The sequence below is a fragment of the Malus sylvestris genome, chromosome 9, assembly GCF_916048215.2.
Source record: "Malus sylvestris chromosome 9, drMalSylv7.2, whole genome shotgun sequence".
Lineage (NCBI taxonomy): Eukaryota > Viridiplantae > Streptophyta > Magnoliopsida > Rosales > Rosaceae > Malus > Malus sylvestris.
The window spans coordinates 18,295,748-18,305,099 of NC_062268.1; positions in this window are offsets into that span (position 1 = coordinate 18,295,748).

Below are 9,352 nucleotides of genomic sequence, written 5' to 3' on the forward strand. Positions count from 1 at the left end.
AAAATACAAGTAAATATATGAAATTAAAATGTTTTAAAGATGATATATGAGGTTGCAATTGCATCCAAACTTAAGAAGGTAAAATGTAACTTACAGTACAGAAAGCACCATTTATTTCCCAATTACTTGTACATTCTAATTTTATTTTTCGTTCGTATATATAACATTCATACTCTTCTTCCATAATTCGTAGTTCTTGCATGTTTATGGTTGAAGGTAAATATTAATCTTTTAAGTTGGATTCAAGACAATTTCCTTAGGGGTGGGAAATTTTGCCATAAACTGATTTACCAACCGAACCATATCGGTCGGTTCATAATGGTATGTTATAGTTTTGGCATTTTTTCATAATCAATTGACATTATACTTAAGAGACAATTAATGGTATGACTTTGGTATTGGATTTTGTATACCGATGGTATGCCATACCAACCAATATATATATATATATATATATTCTATTTAGATATTTTAGGTATTTTTTACATGCTTGACTCCTCAGTTTAGGGTTTTAAAAAATAAATGACTCATCAGTTTTAGGTTTAAAAAATAAAGGTTGTTCAATTTTTTTTTCTAACTCTTGCACGACTTCGAGCAGCCTTGATCTCTTAGTTTTCTTCTTCTCTTCAACGCACACCACCCTGGTTATAATGGGATCTTATAACCAGAACCATACTTTTGAGTTTTGAATTTTTTGTTTATGCATTAGTTGCTACAATTGAATTTAGACAATTATATTAGTTAGACTTTTGAGTTTATGAACTTATAACTATTTGAATTATGTTTGCTGACAATTGTTGTTTGCTTATTAAGTTTTGATTTGATTTCCATTTTAATTTTTTAAGTCATGATTATGTTGGCTTATCATCAATTGAAAAGTAGCGGCATCAACTTCTTTTTCTCTTTTCTGGTTTGTTGTTTACGAGTCGATGCATGGTCTTAAGCTGTTGTTTTTTTAGCTTATTTGCAAACCACCAGTTGTGCCATTTACCAACCGAACCAACTAATAATTTTGGCTAAACCAATTTTTGGCAACTGCAAGAAAACGGTTGGCTAACGGTAAATGATTTTCAGTAATTATATATATATGGTTGGTAGGAGGCACAAAGAATTTGGCACGGTTTGCCAATCGAACCCAGCCCTATATTTCCTTTTCTTGTCGAATAGTTAGAAACATCTAATAAATTTAGTTTAAATTGTATTTAATTATGGTTTTTATGATATGTATATTGTTATAGTATATTCAATGGATATAGATTGTGACACTTGTCATTCATATGTACAATTAGTTAATGAAGATTATTAGATTTTATTGCTTATAAATATACAAGTGTGATGTAATAACTTCTTCATTAAGAAATATAAAAGATAACAGATTTTCCTCTTCTCTTTTCTCTCTCTCTCTCTCTCTCTCTCTCTCTCTCTCTCTCTCTCTCTCTCTCTCTCTCTTCAAATCCTCTATTTCTCTCTCTAAGATTCATATTCAAGAACTATCAGATTGATCAGCTAAGGTTAACATGGTATTACTCGCAGGAATTGCAAACGCATCCTTGATCCTCTGACGTGCATCCGCTATTCTTCATCTCTCTTCTCTGAGTTCTTTATCTCAGTTTCTTCATTTCTCAAGGTTGGTGAATTTTGTCGCAATTTCTAGGTTTTGCAGTGTTCATACTCTTCGATTTGTAGGGGTTTCTACTACGATTCTCTGTCCTTCATGATATTAGGGTTCGAAAGGATTTGTGTGATAGTTCTTTTTGCTTATCTGAATCAATTGATTTTTGCAATCATGGTTACTGCTTCACAACTACAGATTGTTCAATCGCCGATTACTTTGCTTATTTCCACTATTTCTATATATGTGAATGTTAAACTTGATGATTTTAATTACTTGAACTGGCAATTTCAAATGCAATTACTACTTGATGGTCATGGAATTTCTGGATTTGTTAATGGTACTCATCCATGTCCTGCTAGATTGGTTAATTGCTATGCTGAATCCAGTGTTGAAAATAATACCTCTAATTCTTCCACACAAGTTGAAAATGATGAATATGTTGTCTTCCACCACCATTTGTCACAACTCTTGAGAATGTGCTAGTGTCTCCATCATTACCATCCGTGTCACAACAACCATCACAATCTTCATCAAGTTCACTATCTGTACTTGCTACTTCACCCTCCCATATTCGTGTACTCTATGTTGCTTCTGAGTCCATTACTGGCACTGCAAGTGAATCTTCCTCACTCCCTATGGATCATTTGTTTGATCCTGAAAGTCTTCAAGAGGTTATTCCCCTTGCTTCACTTAACATGCATCCAATGCAGACTATAATAAACTTCCTGGTTTTGTAGATGCACATAATCCACATTTCGTATGCAAACTTCATAAGTCTCTATATGGCTTGAAGCAAGCTCTAAGAGCATGGAATGAAAGGTTTACTGCATTTCTACCTACCATTGGTTTTCAATCCATTTATTCAGATTCTTCTTTGTTTGTAAAGAAGATTGGCAGTGATATTGTGATTTTACTTTTCTATGTGGATGACATTATAATCGTAGGGAGCTCTTCCTTTGTTATTCATCAAGTTATTAACTTTCTCACATCTGAGTTTGATATAAAGAACTTAGGTGACCTACACTATTTTCTTGGCATTCAAATCACCTCAATCAAATCTGGGTTGTTTTTGTCTCAGTCCAAGTATGCGTAGAATTTACTGCATAAAACAAAGATGTTTGATTCTAAAAGTTGTGATACACCTTGTTTACAATACAATAGGCTTCTCAAGGATGATGGGGTTCCCTACAACAATCCCACTGCATATCGAAGCATTATAGGTGCCCCACAATATCTCACGTTTACAAGGTCTGATATTGCTTTTTTAGTGCACTAAGTTTGCCAGTTTATGCAAAATCCAATAGTTTCACACTATACTGCTGTCAAGTGCATACTTAGGTACTTGAAAGGTACAATGCATCATGGTATTACTTATTCAGAAGGGGATTTGTATTAAAAGCTTTCAGTGATGCTGACTGGGCTGGAGATCTAAATGATCACAGATCAACCACAGGTTTAGTTGTGTTTTTAGGATCCAATCTTATTTCCTGGTCTTCTAAGAAGCAACAAATGGTATCATAATCTTCCACAGAGGCAGAATATCATGTAATGTCCACTACTTCAACTAAACTATATTGGATTCAACAGTTGCTTTTATTTATACAGATTAAAGTCATTGCTCATCCTGTGTTATTTTGTGATAACTTGTCTGGAATTGCCTTATCTTTTAATCTTGTTCAGCATAAAAAAACCAAGCATATCGAAGTTGATGTTCATTTCATTTGAGAACGGATCGCCAAGAAGCAACTTGGAGTGCAGTTTATGTATTCTCGAGAGCAGTTTGCAGATATACTTACTAAGGGTCTCAGTGTATCCTTGTTTTGAACCCACTGCAACAATCTCATGCTTGGATTACTCAATCATGATCTTGATTGGGGATGTTAGAGTATATTCAATGGATATAGATTGTGACACTTGTCATTCATATGTAGAGTTAGTTAGTGAAGGTTGTTAGATTATGTTGCTTATAAATACAAGTGTGATGTAAAAAAATTTTCATTAAGAAATATAAAAGATAACAGATTTTCCTCTTCTCTCTCTCTCTCTCTCTCTCTCTCTCTCTCTCTCTCTTCCAATCCCTTATTTCTATATCTAAGATACATATTCAAGAACTATCAAATTGATCAGCTATGGTTAACATATATTAGAGTGTGAAGCTCTAATAAAAGGTGTTAAGGCTCCAGTTTGCAAGCCTACTAAGGTTCTTCGTACCACTACTAGAAAGTCCCCTTGTGGAGAAGGTATGTTTTTCGATCCATTTTCTGGATTTGATCCAAGTTCAGAGCAAATGCAGAGAAATGATAAAGCCCAGGTTCGATTTATATAAATTGCCCTCTATTGTAAGCCTATTTGACTGAACTGTATTTAGGACTAGAGAGGGAGAGAGGCCGACAACAAGAGAGATTTAATTGTGAGGTGTGTGTTGTATCACCCTATTATGTCTATTTATAGTAGTAGGATAGGTTAAATCCTTACCCGAATAGGATTACAACTCTAATAGGATAATATCTACAAAAGAGAATATTCCAAGATATCCCTAGATACACTAAGATTTACACAATCACATTTTTATTCTAAATATGACTGCAAAACGCCCCCTTGAGTGTGGAAATACTAAAAAAAAACATCGCGTTAGATCTTCAGCAGTTGAGGTAGAATAGTTGATGAAGTCGGCGACACAATGGGCAAATGCAAGTCTCTAATATAAAGAAAGTATGCATAGGTAGTGAAGCTCACAAAACCTTGCTATGGTAAAACCTAAGGCAAGTGAAAACCCATAGACTAAAGAGAAAAGTTAGAAGTATGTATAATGTCTAAAAGAAACGTCAAACAAGACGAAAGTAGTGAACTCAATGAAGTATGATCATCCCAGGATGGGTGCCTCATCAAAACCTCGTTAGGTAGCAAAACCCCAAGAGGAAAAATGCTCCTAATCGTAGGAAAATGAGTACATAAAGATCAAGTGAGTATGTTTCATGATACTCCCCTTAAGTTACACACAACTTCCAAATAAGAGAACTACAAGCAATTCAACTTAGATAATTTACGCATACCGATTCTTTAGATGAGCTACTGAAAAGTAAATTTGAGTAATGACTTGGTAAAGAGATTGGTCAGGCTATCATGGGAATGGATTTGCTTGACTTCAATGTTTTGATGTTGTTGTTGCTGGTGAGAATAAAAGAACTTCGGCGCTATGTGCTTAGTGTTGTCTCATTTGATGTATCATTTCTTTAACTACTCGATACATGTTGTATTGTCTTCAAAGATCGTCGTAGGAAGGTCAACGATGGTAGTAAGACCACTAGTGCTTTGAATATGTTCTATGACTGCTCTCAACCAAAAGCACTAATGCAATGCTTCATGCAGGGCGAGGATCTCAACATGGTTCAAAGAAGTTGCAACTAGCATTTGCTTGGTAGACCTCCAAGATATAGTGGCGTCTCCAACGGTAAAGACATAGCCCGTTTGAGAATATGCCCTATGTGGATTAGACAGATAACCAACATCTGCGTAACCAACAAGGCAGGAATTAACCTGAGGACCGAGGGGGGTGGTGACTTATCTCGAGGATTCGTGGGTGTAGAACAATCCTGAATCTGTCGTACCATTAAGGTAGTGAAAAATGTCTTTAACACCATTCCAGTGTCTGCGTGTAGGTGCATTGACATATCTAGTCAAAAGATTAATAATGAATGAGATGTCAGGTTTAGTGCATTGAGCCAAGTACAATAAAGCACAAATTGCTCTTAGGTATGGAACTTCAGGCTCTAAAATCTCTTCCTCATCCTCTTTGGGACATAAAGGTTCTCGTTTAGTATTTAAAGTCTGAACGACCATAGGAGTACTCAAAGACTTTGCTTTATCCTTATTAAAACGTCGCAACACCTTTTGGGTGTAATTCGATTGATGTACTAGGGTTCCATCCAAACAATGCTCAATCTTCAGGCCGAGACAATATTGAGTTTTCCCAAGATCTTTCATCTCAAATTCCAATTTCAAGTGAACGGCAATTTCCTCAAGCTCTGCAGGAGTTCCAATGAGGTTCATGTTATCGATGTAAACTGCAACGATCGTAAATCCCTCGCAAATCCAGAATGTGACTTCTTTATGAACACGCATGGGCATAGTTCGTTGTTCACATAACCCTGACTTGTCAAATATTCACTCAGAAGGTTATACCACATCCGGATGGATTGTTTCAATCCGTAGAGTGATATCCTCAATCTAATAAAGAGAGTGTTCCGTGTTCTAGAACTATTTGAACCAGTCAATGGAATTTCTTTTAGAACTTTCATGTAGATTTCCGTATCTAGATCCCCATAGAGATACGCGGTTACCACGTCCATAAGCTGCATGTTTAGTTTTTCAGAAACTACTAAACTAATAAGGTAGCGGAATGTTATGACATCCATTACGGGAGAATACATCTTCTTGTAGTCAATCCTAGGGTGTTGAAAGAAGCCTTGCACTACGAGGCATGCTTTGTATCACATTATTTCATTCTTCTCATTACGCATCTTTACGAAAACCCACTTATAGCCCACGAGCTTCACATGTGGTAGAGTATAAGCTACATGCCCAAACAGCTTATGTTTCGCAAGGGAATCGAATTCAACCTGGATTACTTATTTTGAATATCATCGCCAAGCATAATATCAGTAGCTACTGTGTATGCAAATGCATCATCGACAATCATCTTATTCCGATTCCAAACCTCATCCAATACTACATAGTGGACTAAAATATCGTGATTCTTGGGAGACCGGGTTATCTTATCTAAGGCATCACCATAATCTAGAATAACCTCATACGTTGGAACATATGAGTAAGCGATGGTCAGATTCAGACTTGGGTCACTAGTTTGTGCCATTTTCCTCTTCCGAGGTTGTGAATCCTTTGAACCAGGGGATCTACCACGCTTCAAGGTATGAGCAGATGATTGGCTAGCCGCCAATGTATCGGGCCACGTGGAAGTTGCAGCCGCCCCACCCTCGGGGATGATTTGGCCTTCCCAGGCAGTATTATGGTATACTCTAGGTACATCGATCCTTGTAGGTGCGTTTGTAGCAGGTATATGTGATCTTGTCACCTTTGCTAGATCAGTAAAAGAATCCGACATGCTTTAAGTGATGCTCTGAAGATCTAGAATACATTGCACTTCAGTTTCATACTAGGCAATGTAGGGATCTAAATGAGACAAAGTAGGAGTATACCACAACAATTCGCGGTGTTTTACAGGAATGTTAGCATTCTTATCTCCTATTAACAACGGGAAGACTGTCTCATCAAATTGACAATCATGCCAAAGCAATAATGTGCTCTGGAACCTGGGCTTAGGGTCGGCCATATGGTGGGTTTCTATGCCGTGAATGGTTGTGATGTACAATTCATTAGGGAGACGTTCCAGCTTCTCGTGAATACGCTTATGACCATACTCGTGTAAAGTGATACAAAGAAATTCAGAACCATTCTCTTAAGTGGTTTCAACATGATATTGATTATCTCGAATGTCTCTAAAACTCAGCAACGTTCTTCCAGAATGTGGAGAATAAAGGGCCTCTTTAATGGTTAAGACAATACCATTAAACAACATTATATGGGCCTTTCCATATCCTTCAATCAGGTTGGATGAGCTTGAGAGGGTTGCCAGATGTGTATTCTTAGGTATGAAGTTAGTAAAATAGTGTCGCTCATGCAATATGGTATGAACAGTAGCACTATCAGCCAAACAACTAACTTCCCCACTAGTCATATCTAGAAATAAATTAATTGAACTGGTCACATACATAAATATAATTCCATTCATTCAATTAATCAATTGAGAAATAATATTCATAAAATTATTATCCATAATTCAAAACAAACAAAAACCAAACAAATTATTCCAATGACTTAGAAAAATTGTCTAAAAATTAAACCATAAACCTAAAAAATAAGGAAGGGGTCCGGCCACTCCTAGTGGGTTCGGCCATTAGGGGTAAAAATACACCTAAAAACAAGTCTAGAAGAATAAAACTTATTCGTCCATAGGAGTTGATGCCTCCTGAAAATCTAATATCTCCATGGATGTAGTAGCATCTTCGAGATGTTCCATATTGGCAAAGTTAGACTCACGGGGGGAATGACACTTGGCAATAGCCTCGGGTAGCTCTGCATACCCATGACCAATGATCATTTGATCCACAATGGTAACATATGTCCATTTCTATGAAACAATAGCTTTTCCCTTATTCTTGAAGTTTGGCGCTTCTAGGTCAAATTTCCTCCCTTGGTGGGCCTTAGATCTGTTAACCTTGGGCCCATGGGTGGGCTTGCCTCCCATTACCACGACCACGATGATATTTTCGTCGTTTATGGCTGCTAGAATTAGTCGCATGCGCTTCAGGCAGAACGTTCAAGCCAGTGGGTCGAGCTTGATGATTTCTCATCAAAAGCTGGTTCTGCTTTTCAGCAAGAAGTAAAACAAAGCAAATCCAAAAATTTGGTGAACTTATATGCCCTATATTGTTGTTGCAGGACAATATTTGTGGCATGGAAGGTCGAATAGGTTTTCTCCAAGAGATCTGCATCTTTTAAGTCCACTTTACAGAACTTAAGCAGTGATCAGATTCTATAAACTTTAGAGTTGTATTCATTCACGGATTTATAGTCTTGGAAGCGTAGATGCTACTAGTCGTGTCTTGTTTCAGGTAAGTAAATGTCTTTCTGGTGATTAAAACGATCGGCCAAAGCAAGCCAGAGGGTGTGTGGGTCCTTCTCAGCGAGGTACTTGGTCTGTAGTGCATCATAGATGTGTATTCGAATGAAGATCATTGCAGTAGCTTACTGAGCTTCATTGATAGGTTTGTCGTTGGTAGGTTCCACGATGGTGGCTCTAATACCCTTTGCAGTAAGATAAAGCTTTACGTCTTGAACCCACTTCAGGTAGTTTCCTCCAGATACTTTCAGAGCGATGAAATCGAGCTTGTTCAAGTTCGACATGTCCCTAAAATGGAGGGTACAATAAAACGTGATTAGTCATATGGTAATCCATAGACATACATCGTAGAACATTCAGCTTCCATTGACATGTATTGGTTTAATTTAAACATGAAAGCTACAAGTTTCATGTGGTAAGTTTTGAATGAAAACTTCAGGTTTCAAATGCACTAAATATGAAACTACAGGTTCAATTAGTTTTATGAACGAAGAAGAGGTTCCCGCAAGAACATAGAATGCAATATGCTGATTTAAGTGTAGTGGATTTAAGTTGCTTCGGGAACTCAAGTGTGAGAGCTTCGGGACTACGAAAGGATGTCAACGGTTCAAAGTAGAAAAATAAATGATTGAATCGTTAATGTCCAGAAGTGATTTTCAGATCAATAATTTTAGATTAATTATCAGATTAATGAATTGCAGGTCACTTTTAATTAATTCAATATATCGAGACCAAACGAGGTTGATCGTGGAAGCAAAATAATGACAGACGGGTCATATTAGCTTCGGTTGGTGATAAACCAAGTGATTGTTAAATTAGAATTAATTGGCATAAACCAAAGTGCCCCATGATTTATACCGTAGGAATGCCAAAAATTGGCTTAAAGTAAAAAAAATAATGTGGCCCAGCCAAAAGTGGGCTGGCTGCGATGTGGGGACGAGCCCTGCAGCATGGTTGCAGGCCATTGGGCCATGGGAGGGCAGCAAGCCTTTAAGCTGTGTGGTCTGGGTGAGCCCAGCAGCAAAAGTTGTTGGTTT